Source organism: Gracilinanus agilis, chromosome 5 (assembly GCF_016433145.1).
Source record: "Gracilinanus agilis isolate LMUSP501 chromosome 5, AgileGrace, whole genome shotgun sequence".
Taxonomy (NCBI): Eukaryota; Metazoa; Chordata; class Mammalia; order Didelphimorphia; family Didelphidae; genus Gracilinanus; species Gracilinanus agilis.
This window is the reverse complement of record NC_058134.1, coordinates 75593694-75611133: the sequence shown is the minus strand read 5'-3', so window position 1 is coordinate 75611133 and position 17440 is coordinate 75593694. Positions and strand designations below refer to the sequence as shown.

The 17440-nt window shown below is 35.4% G+C and overlaps 1 protein-coding gene across 11 annotated transcripts in view; it reads left to right on the top strand.

Annotated features, from left to right (window-relative positions):
- The window catches only part of PARD3 (par-3 family cell polarity regulator), a 756723-nt gene that overhangs the window by 298965 nt on the left and 440318 nt on the right, over window positions 1-17440 (top strand). The gene's annotated exons all lie outside the window — the stretch shown is intronic.

The following is a 17440-nucleotide window of genomic DNA, read 5'->3' as shown; positions in this document are numbered from 1 at the left end:
TTCTTCTTCTTCTTTCTTCTTTCTTCTTCTTCTTTCTTCTTCTTCTTCATCTCCTGTGTTTTTATGAAGTGTGAACTTTAATAAAATCTTTCTGGATGTCTCATCTTAAAGATAGAGAATATAATATAGGCTATGTTTTAAAAAGTTAGTCTGTCATTGGGTTCTTTTTCAGGCAAAATATAATTGTCACTTTCTCAGGGGAAGACTTAACAATGTAGTTTTTTTTTTTTTATGGGACATTCATTTGTTTACTTATTTATACAGTAGCTGGTCCCATCCCACCCCAGCCTGTCCCTGGTTTTACTTTCTCAGATTTCAGTAATCCTATATCATTCCAGGGAAAGGAGGAAGGCAGGTAGGCGGCTGATGCCAGATGAGGGAGGGGGGCTGATACTCTGGTTCACGGATATGTGGAACAGGATAGATAGAAGAAAGACATTCTAGGAAGACTGACAGGTGGCCAAGTGGGTAGAGTGGAGCAAAGGTCCTCTCAATTTATGCTGAATGTTCTGTCTTCTCCCCACCTTCCAGTGACAACTGCCTCTCCATGCATCAGTTCTTTGCTTTCACTTGAAGGGTTTTTTTGGGGGGCGGGGGGATGGGTGCTGCAGAGCCAAAGACTGAGAACATCCTACTATTCAGTAAAGTTAACAGATGTGTTAAAAGTGAAGGTGAAAACTGCCTTTTGTCTGAGGCATCCATGGTGGGGGGCAGGTTATGGAACATATCCCACACAGATAAAGGGGGACAATACTATTTAATAATGTATTATTGTTACTGAATTCAATTATGGTAATGCCTTACTATGTTTTTAATTTATCAATTAGACTTTAGTAACATTTTTATTTACAAGAAAATCAAGATATATATGGTTATCAAGGTTTCAGCTATCCTTTTAGGTCTTGGAATATATCCCCTTTGTGGATATGGTGCCCTATTATAATCAATGTAGGATAGAAGGAAGATTGGGTCAGCCTGGGATGTGACTTACAGGGAAAGTGTGCCATAGTGTGCATTAACCAGATGATGATCCTGAGGTGTGGATTTGCATGAAATCTTTGGAAGGAGACAGTAGCTTATATATAATTTCTGCTAAGAGTTAAATGCTTAAAAAAACCAACAACTCTTACCTTCTGTTTTAGAATAAATATTGTGTGTGGGCTACAAGGCTGAAGAGTGCTAAGGGCTAGGCAAGGGAGGTTAAGTGAGTAAGTATTTATTAAGCACTTACGATGTGCAAAGTACTGGGCCAATGGAAGTAAAGTATTTTAATGTTCTAAATAATATGTCTTTCTATGTCATCTGAGGCTAGATTTGAATTCAGGAAGATTTTTCCTGACTCTAGGATTGGCACTCTATTCATTGCACCACCTAACTGCCCTACATGTGTTCTCAGGCACATAAAAAAGTGCTTCTTTCCTCTCCAGTCAATGGAGGGCACTTGCAGAGTGTTGTGTGTATCACATTTTTGCTTGTTTGTACATGGGTATTGCTAGTAATGTAGGGGTGTTGTGTGCTTTCCCCCTCTCCTTAATTGAGTAATTAAGATTCGAATAGCCTTGGCTGGTGGGAATTTATGATGTCTGTGTTGAACTAGTTCATTTCAAAAAGCTGTGTAGGTTGGCATCTCAAAGAAAACATCAGCTCTTCCTCCTGCCCTCTCTGGGCAAGGCATTTTCTCCTCCTTGGGAGTTCTCAGGTTAAGACCTGCTCCCTGACATCTGACTATAGTGATATCAGGGTGATTTTATGACAGCCAAATCTGCAGACAACAACAAAGAATGTTATGTCCCATCAGTGGTAGTAACTTGTAGACAGAAAGATTGACATGACAAGGAATGTAGCTTTACACATCACTCCCGGTCATACCTCTAGGGGTATGGCAGCAGTGCTGAGTTCTTCCCACCCTGGTGGATTCCTTCAGTGTATTCCCCATCCTGCTGTCATTGCACAAGCTACTCTTCATTTTAATTCTAGAAAGATGTATTTGGTGCTTATTGTATGTGAAGTGTGTGAGATACAGGCTTATAAAAAATACAAGTATGATTTGTAACTAATCAGCATGATGCCCAATAGAATTAGATAAGAACATAAAAAAGGATAGTAAACAGTTTCATTTCTTTAAGAAGTGATGTTAATCAATAGTAATGTCTATTTCTTCTTTTCCTGTATTTTAAATATAGCGATCAAATTGCTATTGTTAATCATAAGAAAGTATCATTGTTTCAGGAATTTGGAACCGAGTTTAAACTTTTGCTCTTTTGTACTTTAGAAACTGTGATATTATAGAATCATATTGCAACTGTTATAACATGGCCTCAATTGCATTAATTCAAAATGAATTTATCTGTGAGGGAGTGTATGACATATACAGTTTCTTATGTTACTGCAGATGTTATTACATAAGCTACAACCAGTGGAATAGATACAAACTACTAAAACTTATAATTGCGTTAGTTCTATATTCATATAATGTTTTGCACATATAAGGACTGAGTAATTTCCATTTGTTCCATGAAATAAATCAGAAGTTATTAGTGTGTTTTCTAGTTTGGAAAAGTTATCAATAATTTTTATTTTCCTAGGATCCAACTGACTCGAGAAGTAGAAATTTCTAACCCTTTGTTCTTTACTCAGTCTATTAGGTGGCACTTATTTATTCATAAAGAAATTTACACTAAATTTGAGGTTTTTAGAAAATTTAACTTCTCATTTCTATTTCCTGAACTGTATAAATACTTTTGACAATGGAGGGGGAAATTGAATAGATTTTAAACAAGATAATTAGTAGTATTTATTTTACAATCTGATTTAAAAAAACATTTATAAACAGGTTATAATAATAAACTGTTCTAGAATTTTATTATTTAGTTACCTTTTGAATACATTGTGCCAGTTGATTAAAATGAGTGTAATTTAATCAGTATTGTGTTGCACACTGAGAATAATTTAGGCTAATGTCAAGGACAAGTGTTATCTATTCTATTGTTATAGTGAGATAGGGAATAATGGGTGGAACAGAAGCAAATCAGAAGATATTTCAAGTTTTTCATCCCAGTCTCTAGATATTTTAAATCACATGCTGTTTGCATTTAAAATAAACTGGATGTTACACATTCACAGTTACAATCACTCCTCCTTCCCTCCCCAATTGCTCATTTGTGGCTAATATTCTTGTGTTGTTATACCACAACTTGTGGTTATTTTGAAATTGAATTTTCATTCAGAACTTTGGGTGAGCTATAGGATTGGATCTGATGATATAATTGATGTATCCCCTCCTATTTCCTGCATGTTTACTTTCCTTGTACATTAATGACTTCTTGTAATTAATAACTTCTTTCTCACATGCTTTTGAGTTATATGGTGCAAGAGAATTAAGGCCTCTGTATGTCATTTCGGTTGCTTGAAACCTTTCTTTCTCTCTTCTCCTCCCCCCACCACCTCTGTAATTCTAGAAATCTCATTTTATGGATGAGTCCTGAGCGATTAAATGATAGTTTCAAGGTCACAAAATTGAGAGTTAGGATTTGCACCCAGGACTTTGATTTTCAGATAGTCTTCACAGTAGCCAGCCTTCCAGAACATTAGTGGCAATGAATTTCTACTGTTTGATATTTATTAATAATGATTTCAATATAGATGTGGCATAAAAAATAAATTGGCTACAGGTCTCAGTGCTTTATGAATCCCCTTTGGCTCTCACTCCTTTTATAAGATGGGGTTCTTTTAGGACATCAGTGGGCATAGGTCAGCAATACTGAGGAAATACAAGTAATTAAGACAAGGATCATTGTGGTCACCTGCCCCAGGTAAGGCTGAACCTACACTCAGGCAGGTTCTCTTCTTCGCCTCTTGTTGCATCCCCCCCAGGTTTAGCACAGTACACAATATATATTGATTAATCAATTGGGATATTAGTTGTCTGTGGCTCAACAATAAAAAGGGTCTTGCTGACCTTTCCAAGTCAGTTCTTAATAGTTAGGATTCCCTTACCCCTTGGCATTCAGCTTTGTAAATCAAGATCAGTCTTTTCATCTGCTAAGATTTCCTCATCATTCTGATACCTTTTTTAAATTTTATTTTCCCCTTTGGTAAATTCATTTTTGTTAGTGAGTTTGGGGTTGTGGTGGGGGAGGGCAATCAGGCAACTTTGGAAATACGTTACTTTACTATACATTCACTTAGTCCACTGAAACAGTAGCTCTATTTAAATGAGTTTTTAATGAACCATGTCAGCAAGTAAGGCTCATAGAATGATTAAGTATTTAGTGCTGTCTCCATGTCATTAAAGTAAGTTCAGTCATCAGAAAGCTTACAAATTGATTTCATAGTTACTTCTTTCATGTCCAAATGATAATTTGCTGCTACCTCATTAATTTGTGCTCAGATTCTATACTGCTTCTGTGCTGGCTTTACACTGGTCACTTACAAGAAAACAACACTTGATCATCATCATCCTTAGGCTCTAATTAGTTCCCCCTTACCCCTACTTGAATTAGGTTGTTTGCGAATAGCCAATTTCAAAATCACTTTCCTTTATCTTAATAGGTAAGCTTCCAATTTGTATCAGTATTTTAGCAGCATCAGCAGCGTAATGTATATAGTTGTACCTCAAGAATGGGTGTAGGTAGTGCTGCTGCCTTCATGATAGTAGGGAAACCCTCATTATATCTGCTATGGTGTTGACAAGTGGGTCAGCTCCCTTCTGGCTATAATAATTTGCATATTTTCATTGTGTTATGGAGTTGACATACTCATGGCTATTAGCTGAACACAAATCTTAAAGAGGAAATCTAATTAGTCCGAAGGCTCAGCGGGTGATATAGCATGTGTCACCCTGAGGGATATCAGAGTGCAAGTCCAGATTTTGAATTTAAGCAGCAGAGCCTGGGAGTGTCACAGGTGAATGTCTATCTCTTCAATACCCAAGCAAAGTGGAATGTTTCTGTCAGGTACCTGTTACTGAGAAATACATCTTCCTATAAGATCCTATTAGTTCTTGTGGGAACAATGATCTCTGTCCTATGATACTTTGGATTTCACTGATCAGAAAACTGGATACTCAGCCACTAGGTGGGATTTGAGATTTTTAGGAACTCTCGTACACACACATGTATGTGTGTCTGTGTGTGTGGTGTATATGTACATTTTGAATATATGTATGCATGCATGTATGTATGTACACAGTATATTTTATTCATTCACACTAAAAAAAGATATAAGGGAGATAGAGACCCAGAGTAGATAGTGGTTGATTCACTTAGGGATCCCCTTGAATACCCAGCTGGGATCTCTGGGTATTTTAACCTCCAGTTTGTGAGAGTGAAGCAGAATCACTTTCTCTCACCGGGCCAGTTGAGCAAATGCCTCGGAGACAATTGATATATAAAATCAGAATCTCTTTTATTATGAGGGGTTACAAATTGAGGATCAGAACAAGGGGTCCTTAACTCTAAGGGAGCTACCTATTCACCAAAAAACCTCTACATACCTCACAAGAGGGAGCCTTCCAGTCTTCTGGCTAACTTACCAGCTCCCTAGTTCTATCTAGGCATTCACCAAAACCTGACTAAACTACCTATCTATGACCCTCAGTAGTTAGTTTGATTTAGTTCAAAAGCTATCTCCAAAACCCTTTAGGATTCCTATCAAATCGCTAAGTCCACCCCAGGTGGTCTGACCCCTGAGGTAAAAACCTCAAAGCCAATCTGACAGGAATTTTTAGATGAAACCCTTTTGGAAAGCACAGTAGGTATGACCAGATCTTTTTCTAGATATTCCCAGTCAAACAGAGTATCTCCAAAGATGATTTAGGGATTTCTTCTCCACGGTTAGGTTGATGTAACTAAGCTCTGACAAGCTGCCTTTCCTCCACCCTTCCAGACATGAAGAACCCAACCTCCTTTTATAGGAAATCACTCACTCTAGCAATTGTCACTTCCAAACTGTTCCTCCTCTGCCTTCTGCCTGCCAAAATCCTTTCCCTTGAGTTCCTAGTAAGTGCCTTAAAGACAGCCTTCCACTTCTCTTAAATCCTATCCTATCTCTATCCTTTTTCCCCATTACAACACTCTAAAGAATCTGAAATTACCAAGAATAAAAATGAATTTATATGGATTTCTAGTTCTCAAGATGCTAAGTATCCAAAAACTAGGGGAGGGGAAAGAGGAGAAGGCATTAATTAAACAACATTTCTTTACCTTAGTATTGGTAACTCAACAACTCCACTTTCCTAGTAGCCCTGTCATTTCAGGAAATTACTGCAGAACCAAGAGAAAATTTTGTATAGATTGTAAGTGATGAACATTAAAAGAGAAACTTAATCTGCTTATCTTTGACTGACTGCAACTAGATGGGAAGACTTATTGAAAGGTTGTCAGAATGGTAAACTCCCAAATTTACAAAGTTTACCATAGGTTTTTTTTTTTTATTACCATAGTTTTTTTTTTTTTTAAACCCTTGTACTTTGGTATATTGTCTCATAGGTGGAAGATTGGTAAGGGTGGGCAATGGGGGTCAAGTGACTTGCCCAGGGTCACACAGCTGGGAAGTGGCTGAGGCCGGGTTTGAACCTAGGACCTCCCGTCTCTAGGCCTGACTCTCACTCCACTGAGCTACCCAGCTGCCCTACCATAGTTTTTTATTTAAGAAATTTTTACTGCGGTGTCCTAATTTGGGGGCTCTGGAAAGCATAAAGTAGGTGCACTTATGGCTGCTTAGTTTAACTGTTGATAAAAAAATTTTGAGGGAAAATTTGTACCGACATACCACTGTATAAAATCATATAAGCACTCCCTTGATTTCTCTACCATATACAGTTCCTGGAAACAGGTAAGTAAGCAGTCTGAAATGATTGCGATTAATATTTTGTTCATCCTCATACTTTATTACTCCTCTCTCTCTCTCTCTCTCTCTCTCTCTCTCTCTCTCTCTCTCTCTCTCTCTCTCTCTCTCTCCTTCCCTTCCTCCTTTACCTTCTGACTTAGAATTGATTTTCTAAGAACTAGGTAATTGGGGTTAAGTGACTTGCCCAAGATAACACATGTAGGAAGTTTCTGAGGCTTTGTTGTTTCTTAAGAGAAACAAAATAATATTGTCCATTGAACTGATCAGTGTTGTTCACATTTAAAGAAGTATTTATTTTTATAGTTGTAGCAACTATATATTATTATTTTTGGTCTTTTATTCATGTTAAAATGTAATTATTTTTCTCAAATAACAAAACTATTTCCCCACCTCCATAACTCCCTTTGGGGGACAAAACCAAAAACCTCTAACAAGTTTACATATTCAAGCAAAACAAATTTCTTCTTTTTTCACATCCTCCTAAAATGTCTCAATTGTACATCGAATTCTGTCAGATGGTCAGTGTTTTTCATCTTCAGTTTTGTGGAATCACAGGTTAGTCATTGTGTTCATTTGAGTTATTAAGTTTTTCTATCAATCAACCAGTGTTTATTATAGATCTACTATGTCCCAGGGCACTGTGGTAAGCCCTGGGGAATCCAACAAGAAGCAAAAAGCTGACCTTGGAAGACAACTAAATAGCAAATGCATGCAAACAAGCTAAGTAGGAAATCATTATCAAGGAAGGCACTACAATTAAAAGCCTTTGAGAAAGGTGTCCTCTTGAAGATGAGATTTTAGTTGAGACTTAAAGGAAGCCAGAGAAGCCAACTGGCAGAGAGGAGGAGGGAGAACATTCCAGGCACATTTCAACATTGTTTGTCTTTATAATATTATTTTTATTATGCAGAGTGTCTCGCACGTAATGCAGACATCAGCTTTAGTAGATTCAATGTTCACTAACATATCTGGGACACCCTATAAGAATTATGCTTCTGGTTCTTGGTTCTTTTTGGACACTTCATATCACTTAATATAGGTGTTCCTATATTATAGAATTTTTCATATTTATCATTCTTTTTGTTATAATGATTATTTACTATATTTATGTTCTCAACTTTATTCTGTCATTCCTAAATGCCTTGGGCACACTGTTTCCAAGTTTTGGTATCATAAATAGTGCTGTTATGAATATTTTCATACATATGTGGGGTTATGACCTCCTTTGATCAAAGTATTTGAAAAGTATTGTAACTTGCTTATTACCAGTTTTCCAGAGCATTTACACAAATTCAGACCCGTTCAGAGATCCATCAGCAGTATCATTATTCCTTTTTTCCCTGTGCCCTCACTAATACAGAATTAAAAAAAAATCTTTGAGCATCTTAGTTAATTTTATGAGGATATGATGATAGCTTTGGATTTTTTAAATTTGCATTTTCATTGATGATTCAGATTATTTAAGTTTGGGGTATCTTTTTACATAATTATGTATAGTTTTTTTTTTCTCTTAAAAGTAATTTTTATTCTTAGATCACATATATATTGTGGTATTAATCATAAATGCTTTTATCAATTCCCTCCAGAATTTGAATGTCAGTCCTTTTCAGGGAACAATTCTGAAATGATTTTTCTCAGATCACATCTTCATTTATTTTATTCATGAAAAAGCTGTTCATTTTTATGGAAGTGAAGTAGTCTGTTTTGACTTGAATAATATTCTCTGTGGTGGGTTATGAAATCATCTTCTGTCCTTAGCTGTCCATTTCCTGAGAAGCAGTTTGCTATATTGTCTAGGGAGTTGGCCTTGGGGATCATAAAAGATCTATGTTTAAGTCCTGCCCTAACACATACTGAGTGACTGCTTATATCTTGGTGCCTATGCAGGAGATCTCTGATATCTTAAATTACGGAAGAGTTGATAATCTGGTTGTAGAAATCATTCCCACATTGGAAATTCCCCTGTGTATCAAATCAGAAATCAATCCATCTTTTTCCAAACAAACTTTCACAATCCATTTGCAATTTATTGTGGTCTATAAAATAAGATGGTGTGTCTAAATTTATTTTTTGGTTCTTTATTTTCACAGCATTTTTCTCTGAAGAGAGTTTATTCTTCGGTACTTTGCTACCTTGGATTTGTTGAGGATTAGGTTCCTATGTACACTTTTGGGAGCTATATAAGATTTTGTTTTGTTTTTTCTGGTCCTTATGTCATTCAGATGAACTATATTTTTGGTGGGTGTATTAATAAAAAACCAACAACAATGGCTTTCTTGTTGCTTTTCTTCTATTCTTGGGTAAGACCACAGATGACTTATCTGCTTGTTGTCATAGATGTAATAACTTCTCATTGTCTCTGTTTCTCTCTTAGCCTCCTCTCTCTTTTTTCTGTCTTCTGGGTAAACTATAGCTTTAGTTTTGTCATGTGATTGGTTTGGCTCAGCAGTACTGTCCTTAGAAGACTGAAATATATGACAAGTATGGACAATTTCCTATCAAACCTACTGTGGAGTGAATTTAAAACCAGCTATTCCAGCTGGTTTCATTTTCACATTGCAGAGAAAATGAGACAATGGAGTATGATATGCCCTGATTCTAGGCAGATCATTTTAGGTTGGGGGGTGGGGGGGAGGGCAGGTGTGACTGTCAGGAAGAATCATTAGGATCATGCCTGTTTTTTTTTTTTTTTTTTTAACATTTTACCTTATGCTTTGGATCTTCTTAATGGATCAGAATTCAATATTAAGGTTTTTCTCATTTGGATTATCTAAAAGTTCATTTTTTTTCTTTTAGCAGATAGCTATGCAGGTCTGTTAGTTGACCTTTGTCTTCATAGTCACTGAACCTGAGGAAATGGATGTAAATTAAGAGATTGTCAGGTTCATAGACTGTGAAATCAGTTGCTTAAGGAGGCTGTATAGTCTCTGTCTTTAGAAATCACATGAAGAGTGACAAGTTTCTAAGGGAAAAAAGAAGTGAGATTGAGGAGAGGATATGCAGAGTTGCTGCTGGACTGTCTTTTTCAGCATGGGCCACACTTAAACTTTCTCTCAATAAATTTTTTTTTGTTTATTGTTTATTGCCTTTTTCTTCAAGGCCTACTCTGGAAAATTATTAGGTAATATTTGCAAGCATTTTGTTAGAAAATGACTCTATCTACAATCAGTGGATCTATAGAAAATTTTTGTTTCAGACTTTGGTGTAAATGATGAAATACTCCTTCAAATTATTTGGCCGAGCCAGACCTGGAATCTTTTTTTTTTTTTTTTTTCCTTTTCCCACTGTTTACTAGTAGGTCACACCTGGGTGAAATTATAGGGAATTTCCCTAGACTGGCCTATTATTGACTAAATCAAGAAATAAGTGTAGGCTCTATTGCAGAGATAGCAGCAGTTCTGAGAAGTGCTGGGTAGGCTCCCCCCCAGGACTTCATCATTTCTTCAAATGGTCTCTTACTTTAAGTTGGAGAAAGTCATTATAATTACCATAAGTCACCTTAAAACTGAAAACATCCCTGCCTTGCCCTAAAGGACCTTTTACTCACCTGAGAAACAAAATGAAATGCACTGGAATCCTGATACCAGATTCAGAAGATTCAAAATCTGGAACATGTGTGGAATTGTCTTATTCTCCTCTGACTCCCACCTCTGTACCAGATGGTGATGAAGTAGAATTGTCTAGCATTGTAAAAAATTAATAATGTTTCTGGATGACATCTTTCTGGTTATCCTATGAGGGAAGAAAACCACTGTATGATTAATCTCTTCCATTTGGTTTCCCACACACCAAGCAACTAACTCCTTTGAGAGAATGTATGCAAGCTTTTGGTTATTATCATTTCAGTGTGTGTGTGTGTGTGTGTGTGTGTGTGTGTGTGTGCGCGCGCACGCGTGTGTGCAAAATAACTAGCTCTGAGTTTTGTTTTTCTCAAATGTAGCATTTAATCATATGTTGGATTTCATGTGAGGTTTTGCCCAAGTGTTTTCCAAGGATTTGATTTGTTGGTGACAATTATCTGCCTTGTTTTCTACTAAGAGCCCTTAGTCTCTTAGAGGTTAAATGACATGTCCAAGAGGTTGACAGAAAATCTATGGCAGAATTCAAAGGTCTTAGCCAAGTTATTTAAAAGTGACAAGTCCCTGGAGTTGTGCTAAATTCATAGGGCTTTTGAATTGCCTGATGGACAGGACCAAGGAGCCTTCAATTAGTAACCAGGGAAAGAGGAAGAGGTGTATGGAGCTTTTCATTTAACTGTTTGGTAGAACTGAGAAAACCATCTGTTTGAATATGAATCACACAAAAATTAAAGGTACCCCTTTTTATCTTAAAGGCTATGATAGCAATTTTTATTAAAAAGTCAATGGTTTTTGAGAAAAATCTGTCTTTTTAAATCTAACTTTACATTTTCTCTTATTAAAAAGTTTTCTAAAATGTCCTCTTCAACTTAACATAAAATTGCATCATGCCTGCACCTGGCCCCTTAAGATTTGGTTTTATTGAAAACTGTAAAATCATATCTTATTGGCATATTGCAGATAGCCAACTGTGATGCTGTTGCTGACATTCAAATAGCATTTGTTCATGGCACAGTCCAGATTTTATAAAACCATTTTCTACAACAGCTAATTATTGAAAGGAATATGTGTTTAAGCTTTATATCTAAGTCTAGTATTGAAAATCTAATTCTCTGAAAGTTTCAATTTACATTTCCAAAATGCAATGGGGACATGGTTCTTTATTCCATAGTCCATTGTTTGTTTGATAACCAAAGTTGAATTTCATTTCCTTCCAAATAAGAGTGCCAAAATGTTGAAATTTGGTGTGTTTTTAATCAATATGAAATAAGTTTTTATGAAATATTCCTATGGTACTAAAATTATGAAATTCACAGAAAAGATCATGGAATAGTTTAAAATGAAAAATGTTAATTTTTCAGAGTGGTAAAAAAAAGTCTAGATGTTAGATTCATTGACTTACTAATGGAAGTAAGGAAATAGTACGTACAGTAGTAGTATATTTGCCAATTGCCAAGATATATTTGCCAATCAATATCCCAGGAAGGTTCACTTTCATTTTGTATATGAAAACAAAATTTTGTGTGCTTTTACATACCAGGAGACATTTTGATCCATGAATATTCTAAAAGTTCTCCATAAATTCTGAGTTTCTGGTTTGTGGGGTGTTTGATTAATTTACTGAATTCTACCAAATTATTCATTTTTATTATCTCCAGTATTTTTCCTAAAATGTTTAACTAGTTTATATATGATCCTGGACCTGGATTCTCTCCTTTTCCTTCCTAAAAAGTCAACAAATTTGTTCCCTACTTTGTCTCTGTTTATCTCTAAATAGTGGTATATGGTCATAGAATCATAGATCTTTCAGTGTTAAGGCTGCAATCTAGCCTAATCCGTAGCCAAAAGGTACTCCTCGTATAACATATATAACAGTGTGAGACTATAACCTATCCAGTCAGTGGTTATCCTACTTCTGATGGAAGACAAAGATTAAATGCCTACTCTGTGTCAGAAATTATGCTTAAAATCAGAGATATAAAGAAAGACCATCAAAAATCTCTGCTCTTAAGGAATTCACAATCTGACTGATGTGGAGGCATAATTAAAGACTCTCTAGTAATTTTAGCACCCTTGTTGCCTGCAAACATTCTTTAGTTTATCAATATCCCTTTTTCAAAAAAACCCTAACATATTTTTTTCCAGATTACATATAAATTAAATTTGCACCAATCATTTTCTGAACTTTAGTGATCCATGTTCTCTCTCTCCCTTCCACACCTCCCTCTAACACTATCCTTTTAAAACTTTGAAAATTTCATATTAAAATTTGTTTCCTCATTTGTAAAATAAGGACAATTATACGTAGCCTATCACAGAGGAGCAATGGAAACATGCTTTATAAAGCCTAAAGTTTCCAAAATTTAAGTTGTTTTTCTGTGTTCCCAACAATAATGATGATGATAAATTAGTACTTCCCTTTCCAAGTACCTTATCTCGAATTCTTTTACTTGCCTGGATAAGGTGTACAATAAAATGGTCTCAGTTATGGGATACTGCCTTGTTTTGGTAGTACTTAGTAGAGAGTTCTAACAAAAGACAATCCAATGGAGAAGGAAATGTGAAACTACTCAAGTGTCTTTGTGAAGAAAATTGCATAGATAGTACTAAAATAATAAAAGATATGACACCAGAAGAGGAAGAAAGAAGGAAATCGTAGCCAAAAGGAAGCTCAGCTGTGGATGTGTCTATTGCTGTAAAGGTCAATATTGCATAAGAACCTAGAATGTATGATCTAATTGAACTAAGGTAACCTGGATGTGGTCAAATGAGAGTTGGGAAGATTAAATATTAACTTCTTGGTTTCAATGAATTTAAATGGATGGGAATGGGTGAATTTACTTTCAGTGATAATTACATATAGTACTATAGTACTGTGGGCAGTAAGAAGTGGAGTGGCCCTCATAGACAATAAAAAGATGAGAAAAGGAATACTGGAATATAATCTAAAAAATGAATGAAAGTTATTTATTTGAATCCATCCTAAACTATTCAACATCACAGAAATACAAGTCTGTGTTCCAACCACTGTTCCTAAAATGGCCAAAATTGACCAGTTCTGTGAAGACCCCCAACATTTAGATATAATGCTCTCTTCCCCAAAGTCACATGTATCATAGAGATTTGGAATGCTAAATTAGGAAATCAAAAGATAATTGGAATGATTGGCAAGTTTAGGCTTAGAGCACAAAATGAAGCAGGACAGAGACTAACAGAGTTTTATCAAACTAATTTGGTGGTCATAATAAACGCTTTTTTTTCAATAACCCAAAATGTGACTCTACATATGGACATCACCAAATGGTCAATATTGAAATGAAACTGATGATATACTTTGCAGCCAAAGATGGAGAAGCTCTGTACAACTAGTTAAAACAAGACCTACAGATGACTGAGCCTCAAATAATGAACTTCTTATTGAAAAATTCTAGACTTAAATTAAAAAAAGTAGGGAAAGCTATCAGATTGTATAAGTATGATCTAACTAATACCCCTTATGAATATGAAATACAAGTGGTAAATTTAAGGAATTAGATTGGTAAATGGAGTTCCTGAAGAAATATGGGCAGAAGCTTTCATAATTGTACTGGAGATAACAATAGAAATCTTTCCAAAGAAAAAGAAGAGCAAGAAAGCAAAATGACTTGTCTAATGCAATGATTCCCAAAGTGGGTCCCACCGCCCCCTGGTGGGTGCTGTAGCAATCCAGGGGAGAGTGGTGATGGCCACAGGTGCATTTGGGGGCAGTGAATAACTGTAATGGGGCGGTGATGGTATGTGACAGGGGGCAGATGCTAAGTAATATTTTTTCTGGAAAGGGGGCATTAGGCCAAAAAAGTTTGGGAAGCACTGGTCTAATGAGTCTTTACAAATATCTGAAGAAAGAAGCAAAAGGAAAATGAAAGATATTTCCAAATGAATGCAGAATTACAGAGGAAATTTTTCTTAAATGAGCAATGCAAAGAAATAGAAGAAAACAATAGAATAATAGAATGGAAAAAAGATTTCTTCAGGAAAGTTAAGGATATGAAGGGAAATTTTCACACAAAAATGGGCATCATAAAAGACAAAAAAGGAGAGGGACTTAACAGAAATAGGAAAGATTATAAAGAGGTGGCAAGAAGCCATAGAAGAAATTTACAAGAAAGATCTTTTTTTGTTGTTTACTTTTTTTAATTTTAAAACCCTTACCTTTTGTCTTAGAATCAATACTATATATTGGTTCTAAGGCAAAAGAGTGGTAAGGGCTAGGCAATGGAGGTTAAGTGACTTGTCCAGGATCACATAGCTAGGTAATGTCCAAGGCCAGATTTGAACCTAGGATCTCCTGTCTTTAGGCCTGGTTAAAAAGATATTAACATCACAGAAGATAGTCATCATTGTGTGGTTATTGGACTATAACCACACATCTTAGAGAATGAAGTTGTTGAGCTACTTAAGATCTTGTTGAGCTACTTAAAATCCTTAAATGTGCTATTGATAAAGTATTGTACTCAGTATACCAGTGAATCTGGAAAACAACAGTGGCCACTGGATTGGAAAAGATCCGGGTATGTCCCTAATGAAGGTAATGCCAAAGAATGTTTGAATTAATGAAAAAATTACACTCATTTCACATACCAGCATGAAGCTAAGCTTCAGCAAGATGTGAACTAAAGAATTAACAGAGAAGCTGGCTGGTTTTTGAAGAGGAAAAGGAAGTAGAGACCAAATTGCCAACATTTGCTGGATTATGAAGAAAGCAAGGGAGTTTCAGATAAACATTTACTTCTTTTTAATTGACTTCACTAAAGCCTTTTAATTTGTGGATTACAATAAAATTTGGCAAGTGTTCAGAGAGATGGGAGTATTTTTATCCTCTGACTTGTCTTTGGAGGAACCTGTATGCAGGTCAAGAAATAGAAGTTTTTACTGAATTTAGGACAGCCGGTTGGTTTAAGATTGGGAAAGGAGTATGACAAGGCTATATATTGCCACATTTATTTCATTTATTTAATTTATTTGGAGATTATATAATGCAAAATGCCAGACTGAATGAATCAAAAGCTAGAATCAAGATTTCAGGGAGAAATATCAACAATCAGTTGTGTGTGTGTGTGTGTGTGTGTGTGTGTGTGTGTGTGTGTGTGTGTGTGTGTGTGTTGATGATATTTGGAATGGAAAGACTCCATGTAGGAAATACCATTTGAGTTGATCTTTGAAGAAAAGGATTCCATGAGACAGAGCTTTCAGCAGATACCCAGGTAGCAAAGTAAGAGGTGGATTATCATGTATGACAGACCAGTTTGGCTCACCTGCACAGAATGCAAAATGTATATAACAAAGTACATTAAAGCTAGTTTGTGAAGTGCTTTAAATATCAAAGAGAGAAATTTGAGTTTTATTTAGAGACAGAGAACTTTTAGAAGGGATGCAATGAAGATTTTTGAGCAGAAATATCTCCTTGGTACGAATATGAAGGATAGTTCAGAGATGCAGGAAAACCAACTGGAGGGTTCCTACTATTTTCAACAGAGAGGAAGAGATGTCAACCTGAAGTAGAAGCTATATGAGTAGAGAAAGGAGCACAGACACGAGAGATGTGAATTTAGAACTGACACACCTCAGCAACTTGTATGTAGTAGTATAGATGGAGAATTTGGAAAAAAAAATCTAATGTTTAGAATAAAAACAATTCTTTCATGTGAATGATGTCTTTTAAAATAAGTAGCCACTTATATAAATTGACCAATAAGTAATCTTTACAAAATATTTCAATGTTTTTATTATATTTGGCATATGCATTATTAAACATAACATTGTAATATTCAAGCAATGAGATTCACTTGAAAATGAGTTTCTTTATTTGAGTTAAAAATGTTAATATTTGTATATAGCCAGTCTGGCATGAAACAAACTCATCTTATTAAAATTAGCAACTCATAATAATCTTTAATTCACTATGTACCAGGTTTGTGTTATGCCTGATTTTAAATAATAATATGGACTTGGAAGTGAATCATTTTTCAGATGATTTTTTCATTTATTTTAAAGAAAAAATTATAAGAAAATTATTTCTGAAAGAAATTTCACATTTCAAGTGGGAGAAAAGGCTCTGAAGACAGACCATTATTAGTAGAATGTCAAAGAGTTACTGTTCTCATAGATATGCCAAAGGTCCTCTCTTGGTAGGAGACAACATATTTCACATTGTTCTCATTTGAGTTAATATGCCTTTATTTAGATTTTGAAGATTGAATCTTATTTTTCTCTGTCTTAGAGTTGGTTAGGCTTGCCAAGTCTCAAAAATGAACATAATATAATGGAATCATATTTAGTTCTTCCAGGAGTGGAATAATAAAAATATGTACAACTATAATTTTTAACTGTAAGGAAGAAGAAAAGTCATCAAATTCTTTTTTTCCCCCCTTTAATTGGGAGCTGATGGCAGAGGAGATATTGTCCTGTACCTGGAGAGGGGAAAAACCTAATCTCAAATCTGGCTTCAAACACTTATTAGCTGTGTGACCCTGGACAGGTCACTTAATCTCTGTTTGCCTTAGTTTCTCCAACTGTAAAGTTAGCATAAGAATAACACCTACCTCACGGGGTTGTTAGGAGCATTAGATGTGATAATATTTGTTTTGTATTTATCACAGTGTCTGGTACATATTGGTGCTGTATAAATTCTTATTATCTTCTTCCCTTTTAAAGATTAGAAACAAAAGTCCTAAAAGAATTAAATATATTCAAAATAGCAGAGTTCTAGCATTTAAATTCCAGTTCTCTGAACTTAAGTTCAGCATTCTTTATTGTGCCATGATGAATCCTTACACTGTGGGTAGAAAAGGACATCTGAAATTAGAATTCTGTTCTGGAAGTTGTTTTTTTATTTGGCTCAAAATACTTCATTTTCTGCAGAACATATGTAGATTTTGGAGCACTATATAGTAAATAAAAAATGAAGAGGAAAGTATATTTGATTAACTATCAGGAGTCCTTGGTTCTGATCTAGACCTCCCTTAAAAAAACAA